The following is a 12,290-nucleotide window of genomic DNA, read 5'->3' as shown; positions in this document are numbered from 1 at the left end:
CACAAGGTTAGCTCTAAGTTATAAACATAATTAAGAGTGTATTCTAATCTGTTTGATTTAAAGGTTGTTGAGGCCACTTGCGGCTGTTCCTCTGGTCGCTCTAGCTGGCTTCGTTCTTTATGAATTTGGATTCCCAGGGGTAAGTTAAGTATGTTTAGACATATTTTTACATAATACAACCCATGCTTATTCTATATCTTTGTTTCTTTTTGTATATTTAGGTTGCTAGATGTGTTGAAATCAGGCTGCCTCGGCTCATTATTTTAGTTCTTATATCTCAGGTATACTTGAAAAATGACTCAACTTCGCTCGGTTTGGGTAATGGGTCCAACTATCTTTAGGTTGAAACGGATCATGGGTCAAACGAGTCAGATTTTCAACCGACTCCAAACGGGACAAACGAGCCAGATTTTCTAACAACTCCGAACGGATCAGGTTGGATAAGAGATCTAAACGGGTCAGGAGATAAATGGGTCACGTGACCTTTGTTATGTGAGGTATTGGCGCTAAAATGATGATGTGAGTTATAGTTAGTGCACACATATATCGTTGTTACTTTGCTTTCACATGTATCAATTTATATTGAGATACATTAGCATTTTATACTTCACATCTGGCTGCAGTTGTATCTCTATTGGCTAATTTTTGTTAAGGGTGAAATTTGTTGACTCGAATTATTAATATGCTTATATTAATAATCTTACTTGATTCTACCCTATTGACATTTTCAACTTCTGATTGTTTATATGATTTTCTTAATAATTATTCTATAAGCATATTATAGATAGATTGGAGCTTATTCTTTTTATTCAGGTGTGCAAATGTATTTTTCACAATTTAGAATATAGAAATCCATATATTTGTCATTTAATGCCTTTGGTGGTGCAAGTTTTATTATTACGATGTTTGCTTTGCTAATGTGCATTTGTGGTGCAGGTAGTTATGTGCTTTGAGATGGCTATATAATAAAATGCCGCATATAGATGGAAAAGTTTTTGTTTGAAGTCATTCAAGTAAGTAAGCTTCTAAAACAAATGTGACATGAAAAAGTTACATTTTGTTTGCTTTGTGTGTACCAGTAACGAATATTTAATTTATAACGAATATTTGACTTATGACATTAAGCATTATCAATTTGCAATTCATTTTAACAAGTGTTGATTTCATTTAGGTAAAGATATGCAATAACGATATTCATTGTTATGATCTTTAAGTCGTATTCACCATTTGAAGGACAATCGATTGTTCATCCTAAAGATTGAAGGTATTATGCCTAATTTAATATCCAATTTTTAGTATACAAATATTTGCTAATCATTTTCTAATAAAGGATAGCATTTCGAAACATAGTATCGAAATTTAAGTTTCAAACTTAAATTTTAGTTTCACGTGTTATGTAATATTGATATGTAGCAGTTTATTTAAATGATCCATAATCATATTCATTTTCGTAACCAGTTTAATTGTTTTTATAACGGTTGCTTTTGTTTCAGATCGCTTACCCATGGTTAACTAAGATTGTATTTTTGTTTTAGCTACAATGCATAAATGCAGGTTTGGTGGGTGGTTGTTCTAATGTGATGTTGGACAAAAATATTGATGGGTAAATTTGCATAGGTGATCTTACCTTGAAGGCGTCAAGTTGGCCATTTGCTAGAATGTATCTCAATTCACCTTGGTGAGGACCATTCGTATTGTATTCGAACCATGGTTTGTATACACGTGACATCACATTACATGTACCACCAGTGGCGGTACCAGGATTTTGTTTCACTGGGGGCAAAAAAAAAATTTAAAACCGTAGCAATTTTTTTGGGCAAAATATGGAGGCTTTGGGGCAAAAAATGGAGGTTGTTAGGCAAATTATGGAGGTTTTTGGGCAAAATTTGAAGGTTTGTGGATAAAATTTGAAAGTTTTGGAGTAAAATTTGGAGATTTTTGGGCAAAATCTGAAGGTTTTGGGGCAAAATATGTAGGTTTTGGGGCAAAAAAAAAAATCAACCAGGGGCAAAGTCAAAAAATCCAAAATTTTTACACTGAAAATTTCAAATCCACTGGGGGCGGCTGTCCCCACTTGCCCCTAAACAAAACCGCCCCTGGGTACCACGTGTGTCACAAGTTAATTCAATTATTTTTAATAGTTTTGTTAACTCTAACTATTTTACCAGATACTACCAAGTGTGTCGGAAGTTTGTGGTTCGAAGAAAGGATCTACAAATGTAAATAGTAACGGGATCTTAATCAACCACAGTGAAATCATGTTCTTGGAGAGAGAGTTACCTTGTGAATCTTTGAACAACCCTGCTTACATCAGTCCAATTCTTCGAACGTATGATCATTGCGGTAGTAACGTTAATGACAACATCTTTATAGAAATTACACGAGCGATTTTGAATTATAATTTTTTGCAGTCAATTGGAAACGCTTTCATGTATTTCATCATTTTCTTTTATCATTAAGCATGTAGATTTAACATGCGTGACTTAACATAACGTCTACATGTATTTGATCATTTTCTTTTATAATTAACCATGTAGATGTAAGATGCATGATATCACATATTGTTAGTTACACATGCAACATGTTTTCAATGTATCACATACAATATGTACGAATATTAACCTATTACTATACAAACTTTTTTAGCCACCGTGCAACGCACGGGCTATTAAAGCTAGTATTAGTTTTAAATTGAATTGATTTCATTTTGGGATTTTGTGTTTGACTATTATGTTTTCTTGAAGATGAAGAATAATACGGAGTACGTAGTAAGAAAAAAGTTAAAGGACAAACGAATGGTAAAATACATAAAATGTGCTGATTTAGTTTTATTGTATATTGTATATATTATTTTAATATATATGCATTTTTAACGAATGGATGGTTAGAGACGTAAATGAATGAACGAATTTTACACATGTACATGTATAATATATTATTCTATGACCCATCGTAACATTTTTATTTATTACTAATGCATAGTAAAAACGATGAAATTTATAAGCTTTATAATAGTACTCCTATATAGTTGAAACCACCTGAATGAAAAACGCCGAAGAATATATTAATAAATCACATATCAGACCTGAAAAGAAGGCCTAGATTTTTTACCGTTTTTAATTTGTTTCTTTTGCTTCTATTGTTTTTTCTTTTTTGTATAAAATCTATCAAACATGTTCCCGACGCAACTTTCGCTTCTATTGTTTTCTCTTTTTTCTATAAAATCTATCAAACGTGTTCCCGACGCAACGTGAGGGCACCATAACTAGTTGCTACTAATAATAACCTAAATAATATGGTAGATGATGGGACATGTTAGTGGAAGTTTGTTGACTTTTGTGGAGTCTAATTAAGTTTGAGGGCACCATTTTCATGGCGTCTAATTATTTTTATTTTATATTTTTTTAATTTTTTTGGGTAAAGGGTTTTACCCGATAAATATTATTAAAAAATAATAATAAGAATACATGAAAGCACAAACGAACTCAAGCGCACCTTGAAGCCCCACGAACAACCTAACGACCAAGCTAGAACTTAAACACAAAAAGAACTAGCAAAACAACACATCTAACTACCTGCCTAACCATGAACACATCCTATAACCAGCCTGATTTCATACCAAACGTAGTTCTTTCCTTAGAAAAAGTTTTCGAGGCCATAAACTCAGCAGTTTCATCTTTATCAGATTCAACATCGCTTTCTTCATCAATTAATCTAAATGCCTCTTCATTCAAAGCATCAAACGCATTCTGAGTCTTCACTTGTGAACTTTTACTTGTCCCAACTTCCGACTTCTTTTTGTCACCTGAAACACTCTTATGCAAACCAGTATTAGAATCAATATTCTTCTTGGGCCTATACATCAATCTTTGCTTCGGCTTACTTACACCAAAAGTAACCTTCTGTTTGTTATTACCCTTTATATCCTCTTTGGCCACCTTCTTGCCAACTACCTGAAAACCATCTTCATCGATAGACTGATTACCCTTGGTTATATTCGCCACTTTTGAAGTCACCACTTTTGAACAATGATCATCTGAATGCCCCAATTTTGGACACTGAGAATCTGTGTGTCTAAAGATAGCACAACACGCACATCGTGAAGGCTTCCATTCATATTCCACCTTTAAAGAACACACGGATTTACTCTTACCATCAATACTCGGAATCGCCAATTGTATATTCTCTTTTAACTCCTTATTCGACGATAATTTAATAAATGCTCGAGCAAAATTTGGCCTCCCCCATGACTCAAGACACATTGTGCTCGTGTATGAATCCAACCTCATTGGATAACCAATATTTGATGCTATGACACTCAAACTGGTCTCGGTAAATCCTGCAATCGGTATATCATGAATCTTCACCCAAACTGGGACCCGAGACAGATCCTCCTTTGTTAATGGAACATTAGGAGACCATGTGTTGAGAGTAATAGGCATTGAACGAATAATCCACGGGCCCGATTCTAGAACTCCTTGCAATCCCGTTTCTGAAGCAAACTTAAAGAAGAAGAAACCCTTAGAGTTCATCATTATTTTTTCCAACCCAAACTTCTTCCATACATTTGTAACATAGTTTTTAACCACCGGATATGCCACTCTATTTCCTAGAAAATACCCATAAAGAGTATTATTATATCGTTCATTTACTTCTATAATAGAATCCAATGGAAACTCAACATCTATACCATCATCTAAGCTAGTAGAAGGCTCAATGAACCTAAAATTCACTGTCTTCTTCTGAGTAGTTAATCCCCCAGCTACATGTAGATATGAACCAGAAGGAATATTACTTTTATCACTCTCAAGCTTACCCTCCATCGAAACATTCGAATCTAGCAATTTTTCCTGATCACGTTCATCAATTATTCTATCTGTGGTTTTTCCACCAGCATGAGTCGCTTGGACAGGAGCACCTTCCTTTACTTCAGCAGTTCCAGTCATCTTTATTTGCTCATCAGACTTAGGATTTGACTTCACCGACATGGTTTGCTGAATATTAATAGTTTGAACCTTATCCATAGCATGTGGACTCTTCACAATATCATCGGCAGTATAATTCTTATCATGGTCTCTAACTGCAGATACATGTGATGAAATTCTAACATTCTTTTGACTCTTATCAAGATTAGAACCCATTATGATCGAAGGAGACTTCTGACCATCTTGATTAACTTGATCTCCCACAGACTTCTCACCTAACATAATATTACAAACTTTAATGGGTTCATCATCTTCAGACGATGCCGCAACAGAATGAACGCTTACCCTATCCTCTTTATCATCAACATGAATATGAATATAGTCCGGAATAGGGCATGAAGATTATGAGGTATTCTTTACTGCATCATCCTGATATTGATCCACAGATGACGAGAGAATAGACGTATCAACACTTTCATTCGTCATCTCCGTCTCATCCATGCCAATTTTCTGATTACGAAGAACCCTAGGCACAACGTTTTGCGCCGTTTTTTGTTTAGTGTTTCCCCCCGATGATTTTCCCATGCGCACAGAACCTTGTAAGACTAATAAAACGGTTTAATTATTTTTTTTTAAATTTTTTAAAAACTTTTTCCTACTTAAAGGCCGGAGGTCCTCTCGGAAGCAATCTCTTTATCCGTCGAATAGAGAGAGGGATGACTTCCTCTACTTTTGAGAGTGTTTGACTCTGGGTGGAGAAATGACTTGTCTTTATTCTCCACTTATGTGGTATTGGGTTTTGCTGTTGTTGTTGTTGTTGTTGTTGTTGTTGTTGTTATACAGAAGAATGGATCAAAGAGCATAAAAGATAACAATATTTGGCAGTTTTAGCAATTGACGTCCAGCGTTCACCAGGCCGCCCAGCATCATGCATAAGCCCTGCAGGCAGCTTATATGCTTAAGCCCTTTAGTTAAGCGCGTAAGCGGTACGCAGCCACGTGAGCACACGCCACAGGCGTTCCAGATATTTCGCATAACTGAATTAATCAGCATTTGACATGTGTTTTCAGAGATTTTCGAACATTCTACGCCTATAAATAAACCCCTTGGGTCACCAAAAATTCACAATCTGAATTTCAGTTAGAGAGAACACTTTATCTCTCACACAGTTCTTTCTCACTCTAAAATATTAACTGCTTAGTAACAGAACGCTAGACGGATCAATTACAGATTGATCTAAAGATTTATTGAAGCCACCCCACGGATCTCTCATCCGTATTCCGGGTCTGCAGGGATTATTTCCCGAGGGTAAACATCAATCGACATTCAATCACTCCAGGCTAGGCGGCTATTGTTCTGTACTGGTACCTTACACCTGCTAGACGGAAAATAGTAACAACATATGGCGCCATCCATTTTAAAGAATCACTCATCTCTCAAGAGTAGGGAAACTCATACTAATCAGCTAGTACCTGTGACGACCCGGAAATTTCCGACCAAATTTAAACTTAATCTTATTAAAATTCCGACACGTTAAGCAAAGTCTATAAGGTTGAGTCTCAAAAAGTTTGAACTGTTTCATATATTCAATTGACCTTTGACTGCTCTCGATGATTCACGAACAATTAATTGTAAATAGATATGTGTGTATGTATATATAAATAATAATTCGAAATAATATTTGAAGTATTATATGTTGTTGTTATTAAAGCTAAGTATATAAAATAAAATAAAAATATGATATTATGATAATTAATATTTAAAACATATCTATATATATAAATAAAGTATATTAAATATATATTTTGTGATTTCGAATTTATTTCGTAATCGATGGTAACGCTCAATTGTTATTAAATGAATAGTAAATGAGTTAAAAAGGAACTTATGTGATTTTAAAATAAACGGTGATCTAAAAATGAGTTTTACAAATTATAGGCTTATTAATAATACATTTAGAAGTTATTAGATAAATTTTAAAACTTTTTATATTTTACTTGGGGTTGGGAGTGAATAATTAATATAATTTTTATTTAATAGTTAATGACCGAATTTTATACCATAATGACCAAAATAAATAAATAAAATTAATTTAAAAATATGCGATTTTTCTGAACACTTTTATCCACCACTTATTAACAAGTACGAAATTCAGTCCGTGAAAGGAAAATTAAATCAATAGTGGAAGGCGGCTAACTGATTTATATTATTTATGTAACTTTACTGTACGTTCACATGTATCTCAACTTTTTCAATTATTGTTATATTATTGATTTATTATTATTAATCTTTATATATAATATATATACATATATATGAATATGTTATGCATATACACATAGACACACATATAAGTATCTCCTTCAACCTTCCCTTCTTCCTCGTTCCTGTCGACCAAACTATCACCGGCCACCTATAAACGCCACCACCTCCTGCAGCCGCTACCCTAACTTCCACCATCTTAGAAACCATTGACCACCACCTTCCTATTATTTTTTTTTCGTTTCCTCCAACCATCGACTAGACCCAAAACCGGGTTCTTTAATCCTCCTTGCTGCTACTATACGAGCTGTACTTGTTTCTGTCTTCACAGCCAACCACCAATGTTGTTGCATACTACCATAATTTGTTTTTGTTTCTCGTTCAGACCCAAAAACCCACAACCCAAGAATCAACATTAACAAACTCCAAATAATTAAACATGTCTGTTATTGTTGCTGTTAGTCGGAGAACCACAACCGAAACCTTAATAGTTTCTTATAAACTTAAACTCAAAGATTATATCGAACACAACTATCATCATATTATTTTTTTTGCTACTGATTCAGCTTGTTTACTTCACGTTTATGTTTGCTACTATCTTTCTGTTATCCTTCAAGCACTGCTACGCTGCTACTTTGCAGTTTCTATACTATTACTGTTACGAGGTTACGATAAGGTTGGAGAAAAACATTACGCGTTCCTCTTGGGTTAATACACGGTTCGTGTAATTAGGCAACACAATACGCGTTTCGTGTAAGTCATCACCCATTTCGCGTAATTGTATTTCGAAGGCAATTATGATTAACTTGTGAAACTCGTTTATCTGTTGCTGTTTCTAATTCTATTTTTTGAATTTTGGTGTAAAGAACGATAATGATATTATGTTAAGTGATGATGAAGTTATATGAATGATGAGTACGAATAGATATAAGATGATGATCACTGTTACGATACGTATATGATGATTATGATAAATTGATATTGATAAAGGATAGATAATGATATTAGATTATGAAGAAGAAGGAAAACAGAATTTTTTGAGTTTAATATATTTAGGCTATGATATATTTCAGAAAATGAGCAAGCAAAAGAAGGGTAAAGAGTGTTTGTGTTAAACGAGAGGTCCTGGGTTCGAACCCAGGCCACTACAATTTTTATTTATTTTTATTAATTATAAGAGAAACTGATGTGGGTCGTGATTAATCGCTGTTGGGCCGAAGGGTTGTTGGGTCACCATGTTTATAAATTGTCTTAGGGCCATTAAACTCGTTTAGGTATTTGGGCCGAGAGTTGCTGTTGGGCTGCCTTTCTCTGTTGGGCCGAAATGTTATAAGTTATATGATTAATTTGGGGTTATAAATCGGAAAAAATGAAAAACAGTGCAGCGGTTAAGAGTGTTGATGGGTGAGTGGGAGGTCTTGAGTTCGAGTCCGGGCTATGGCACTTATTTTTTTAGGATTGCTTGAAGGTAGTCTCCTTTTATATTATTATTATTATATTAGTATTAGTATTATTATTATTATTATTATTAGTAAAATCATTATTTTTGTAGTTATTATTACTATCAGTATTATTTTTATTATGATTATTACTAAAAGTATCATTATTGTTAAAGTTATCATTTTTGTTAAAATTAGTATTTTTATTTTATTTTATTGGAATTAACATTTTTATTAAAACTTATCATTTTTATTATTATAATTATCATTATTATTATTATTAGAGTTATCATGATTTTTTTATCATAACAAATATTATTTTTATCATTATTATTATTATTAGTATTATTAATATATCAAATAAAGATTTTTTTTATATAAAAATATATTTATGACATCAAACATAACTACACTAATATCAATATTACACATTATATTAAATAATATTTTAATAAGTAAGTACTATATTAAAATTTAACATGATAAGTATTAGTTATATAAAATATATAGATTAAATATAAATTTATCTATATAACATAAAATATAACAAGTATATTATTAATAATAATATATATAAACTTGTTTGATTACTATTTGGTGTTAATATATATATACATGATATAGGTTCGTGAATCCGAGGCCAACCCTGCATTGTTCAATATAGTCATATGTATTTTTACTACAAAATACATTAGGTGAGTTTCATTACTCCCTTTTTAAATGATTTTGCAATATATATTTTTGGGTCTGAGAATACATGCGCTATTTTTATAAATGTTTTACGAAATAGACACAAGTAATCGAAACTACATTATATAGTTGAATGATCGAAGCCGAATATGCCCCTTTTGCTTGGTACCCTAAGAATTAGTAAACCAATCTACTAATTGACGCGAATCCTAAAGATAGATCTATTGGGCCTAACAAACCCCATCCGTTGTAGCGGATGCTTTAGTACTTCGATGTTGTTTTATCATGTCCGATGGATGTCTCGGAATGATAAGGGATATTCTTATATGCATCTTGTTAATGTCGGTTACCAGGTGTTCAATCCATATGAATGATATTTTTGTCTCTATGCATGGGACGTATATTTATGAGAACTAAAAATGAAAATCTTGTGGTCTATTAAAATTATGAAAATGATTATTTATGATGAACTAATGAACTCACCAACCTTTTGGTTGACACTTGAAAGCATGTTTATTCTCAGCTATGAAAGAAATCTTCCGCTGTGCATTTGCTCATTTTAGAGATATTACTTGGAGTCATTCATGACATATTTCAAAAGATGTTGCATTCGAGTCGTGAAGTTCATCAAGATTATTATTAAGTCAATTATAGTTGGATATATTGTGAAATGGTATGCATGCCGTTAACTTTCAATGAAATGAAAGTTTATCTTTTAAAAACGAATGCAGTGTTTGTAAAATGTATCATATAGAGGTCAAGTACCTCGCGATGTAACCAAATGTAATGTATTCGTCCAGATGGATTAGGACGGGGTATTATAGTTGGTATCAGAGCGGTGGTCTTAGCGAACCAGGTCTTGCATTAGTGTGTCTAACTGATAGTTGCTTAGATGCATTAGTGGGTCTGGACTTCGACCGTGTCTGCATGTCAAATGTTTTGGTTATCATTTAGTGTCGAAAATTACTTTCTTATCATCCTTGAAGTCTAGACACGTCTTACTACCTCTATTGCATAGATGGTGTATAGATAAATTCATATCTTAGTGTATCTGTTATTGTTACCTTTTCCTGACAGCTTCCGTAGATTCCTCCGTAACTTATGGGATTTTAGTATTATATATGCATATGTAAATTATGTATTGCAGGGTACTAATCTACATCATATAATCTATTTCTTATCAAAAATCCTTCATTTGATCGTACGACATGGATCCCTCAACCAGTTCGAGTCCCTCAGATTTCGATAGCCATTCCGATAGTTATTCCGACAGCTATTCCGACATGGATGTTCTCCTAAGCTCCGGAGTCAGCAGAATGAATCAACCAATCAACCATCTCCAATTCATTTGATGGGTTCGTAGTCGACTTAATCAATGGAGACGCGAAGAAGGCGATCCTTTCCACCAACCAAATTGCCCTCTTGACGAAGAACCCGAAGCATTCACCAGTAAACTAGTCCGAAATACCATTTTCTCTCTCATTTCCAGAGTATCCCGTCACCATTATATACTATCTCATATTCTAGATCTTATTCATCCACTCTTCCGAACCGACAATCATCCCGGTATAATAGAAGAAGTCAACGAGCTTCGCTCTCGAGTAATCAATTTGGAAAATATAGTGCAAAACGTACCAGCTTCAACAACATCACCCGCCTCAGCACCAAAGCACCAGTACCACCAACAACCCAAGTATCAATAATCCATGCCTCAACATCGCATACTATACCTCGAGTATAATCATCATTCTACTTATTGTTCTACCTCATTTATCTTCGTTCGACATGGCGATTATGTAATCTCTAATGTTTTAGAGATTATGTATTCTAGTTTTAACGGTAAATCAAATGAGATTAATATCATGTTAACTCATTAAATCCATGATTACATCTAAAGAAAATATATATGTATATATGTTTTCATAAAGGTTGTAATTAAAAATTCTTTTGTACAAACTGTTAATGGTGAAAATATTTTAACGGGTAGGTAATACCCAAGGAATATTTAGATTTCACCTTAATAAGTTACACTGTACATTCTTCGAATCTGATTCAACAGTCATTTACTATCCTACCTACATCCACAGATATACGAATCCGTTCACCGTAGAATAACGATTTCCATTCGATTTCATATTTGGATTTTGACTTATCAGAATCCAACAAGTGGCATAATGAAGAAAACATTGGACAAAATAAAATTTATTAGAAATAAACAAATCAACTATAAAAAATTTTGTTAAGAATCCACGCTAATTGCTCCTAGCTAATTGTTCCTAGCTAACTGATTACATTTTATTTATCGCAATTTAATTATCGCAATTTACATTCTCACAATTTTATTTATCGTCATTTAATTTGTGATATTTACTTTACGCACTTTATTTATTTTCATTTAAATTCTTATATTTATTTTTTACGCACTTTAAATATCGGGACACGTATACAAGGTTTTGACATATCATATCGACGCATCTATATATATTATTTGGAATCACCATAGACACTCTATATGCAGTAATGATCGAGTTCTCTATACAGGGTTGAGGTTGATTCTCAAATAATATATATACTTTGAGTTGTGATCGAGTCTGAGACATGTACACGGGTCACGACACGTATTAATTAATTCGAATATTATATATTGCTAACTGTGGACTATCAACTGAGGATTAATGACATTGGACAATTAAAATAATTAAAATATTAATTATAACATATGAAACTAAACATTTCTTCAAGTTTGCCACTTGATTTCATCTTAAACCTCATTTGTATCTTGATGATGTGGTGAAACAGTACCTTTATTTATGAAAGGATTTGAGTTATTTTGTTACACGAATCGATTTATTGTATATGTGGTATTTTAATGATTTTAGGTTGATTTCACACATATAGGAAACTAGTCCTATCCGCGTAGTTTAGTTTGTCGGTAAATCCGGTTCGTTCCACAGGGAGACAGTGTTCAATGGTT

The 12,290-nt window shown here is 33.2% G+C and overlaps 1 long non-coding RNA gene across 2 annotated transcripts; it reads left to right on the top strand.

The window, feature by feature from the left end:
- Positions 1-337: 337 nt before the first annotated feature.
- Positions 338-2,418, top strand: LOC139867506 (uncharacterized). 2 transcript variants are annotated; one of them, XR_011765860.1, is made up of 5 exons: positions 338-519; positions 937-1,013; positions 1,172-1,264; positions 1,536-1,678; positions 2,169-2,418. It is a non-coding gene; the product is annotated as an uncharacterized lncRNA (long non-coding RNA). The 2 variants fall into 2 exon arrangements; XR_011765861.1 differs by having other exon boundaries at positions 345-497.
- The last annotated feature ends 9,872 nt before the right edge of the window (positions 2,419-12,290 follow it).

Source organism: Rutidosis leptorrhynchoides, chromosome 9 (assembly GCF_046630445.1).
Source record: "Rutidosis leptorrhynchoides isolate AG116_Rl617_1_P2 chromosome 9, CSIRO_AGI_Rlap_v1, whole genome shotgun sequence".
In the NCBI taxonomy this organism is placed as follows: domain Eukaryota; kingdom Viridiplantae; phylum Streptophyta; class Magnoliopsida; order Asterales; family Asteraceae; genus Rutidosis; species Rutidosis leptorrhynchoides.
Note: the sequence above shows the minus strand (reverse complement) of the source record. Positions and strands in the feature narration are given on the sequence as shown.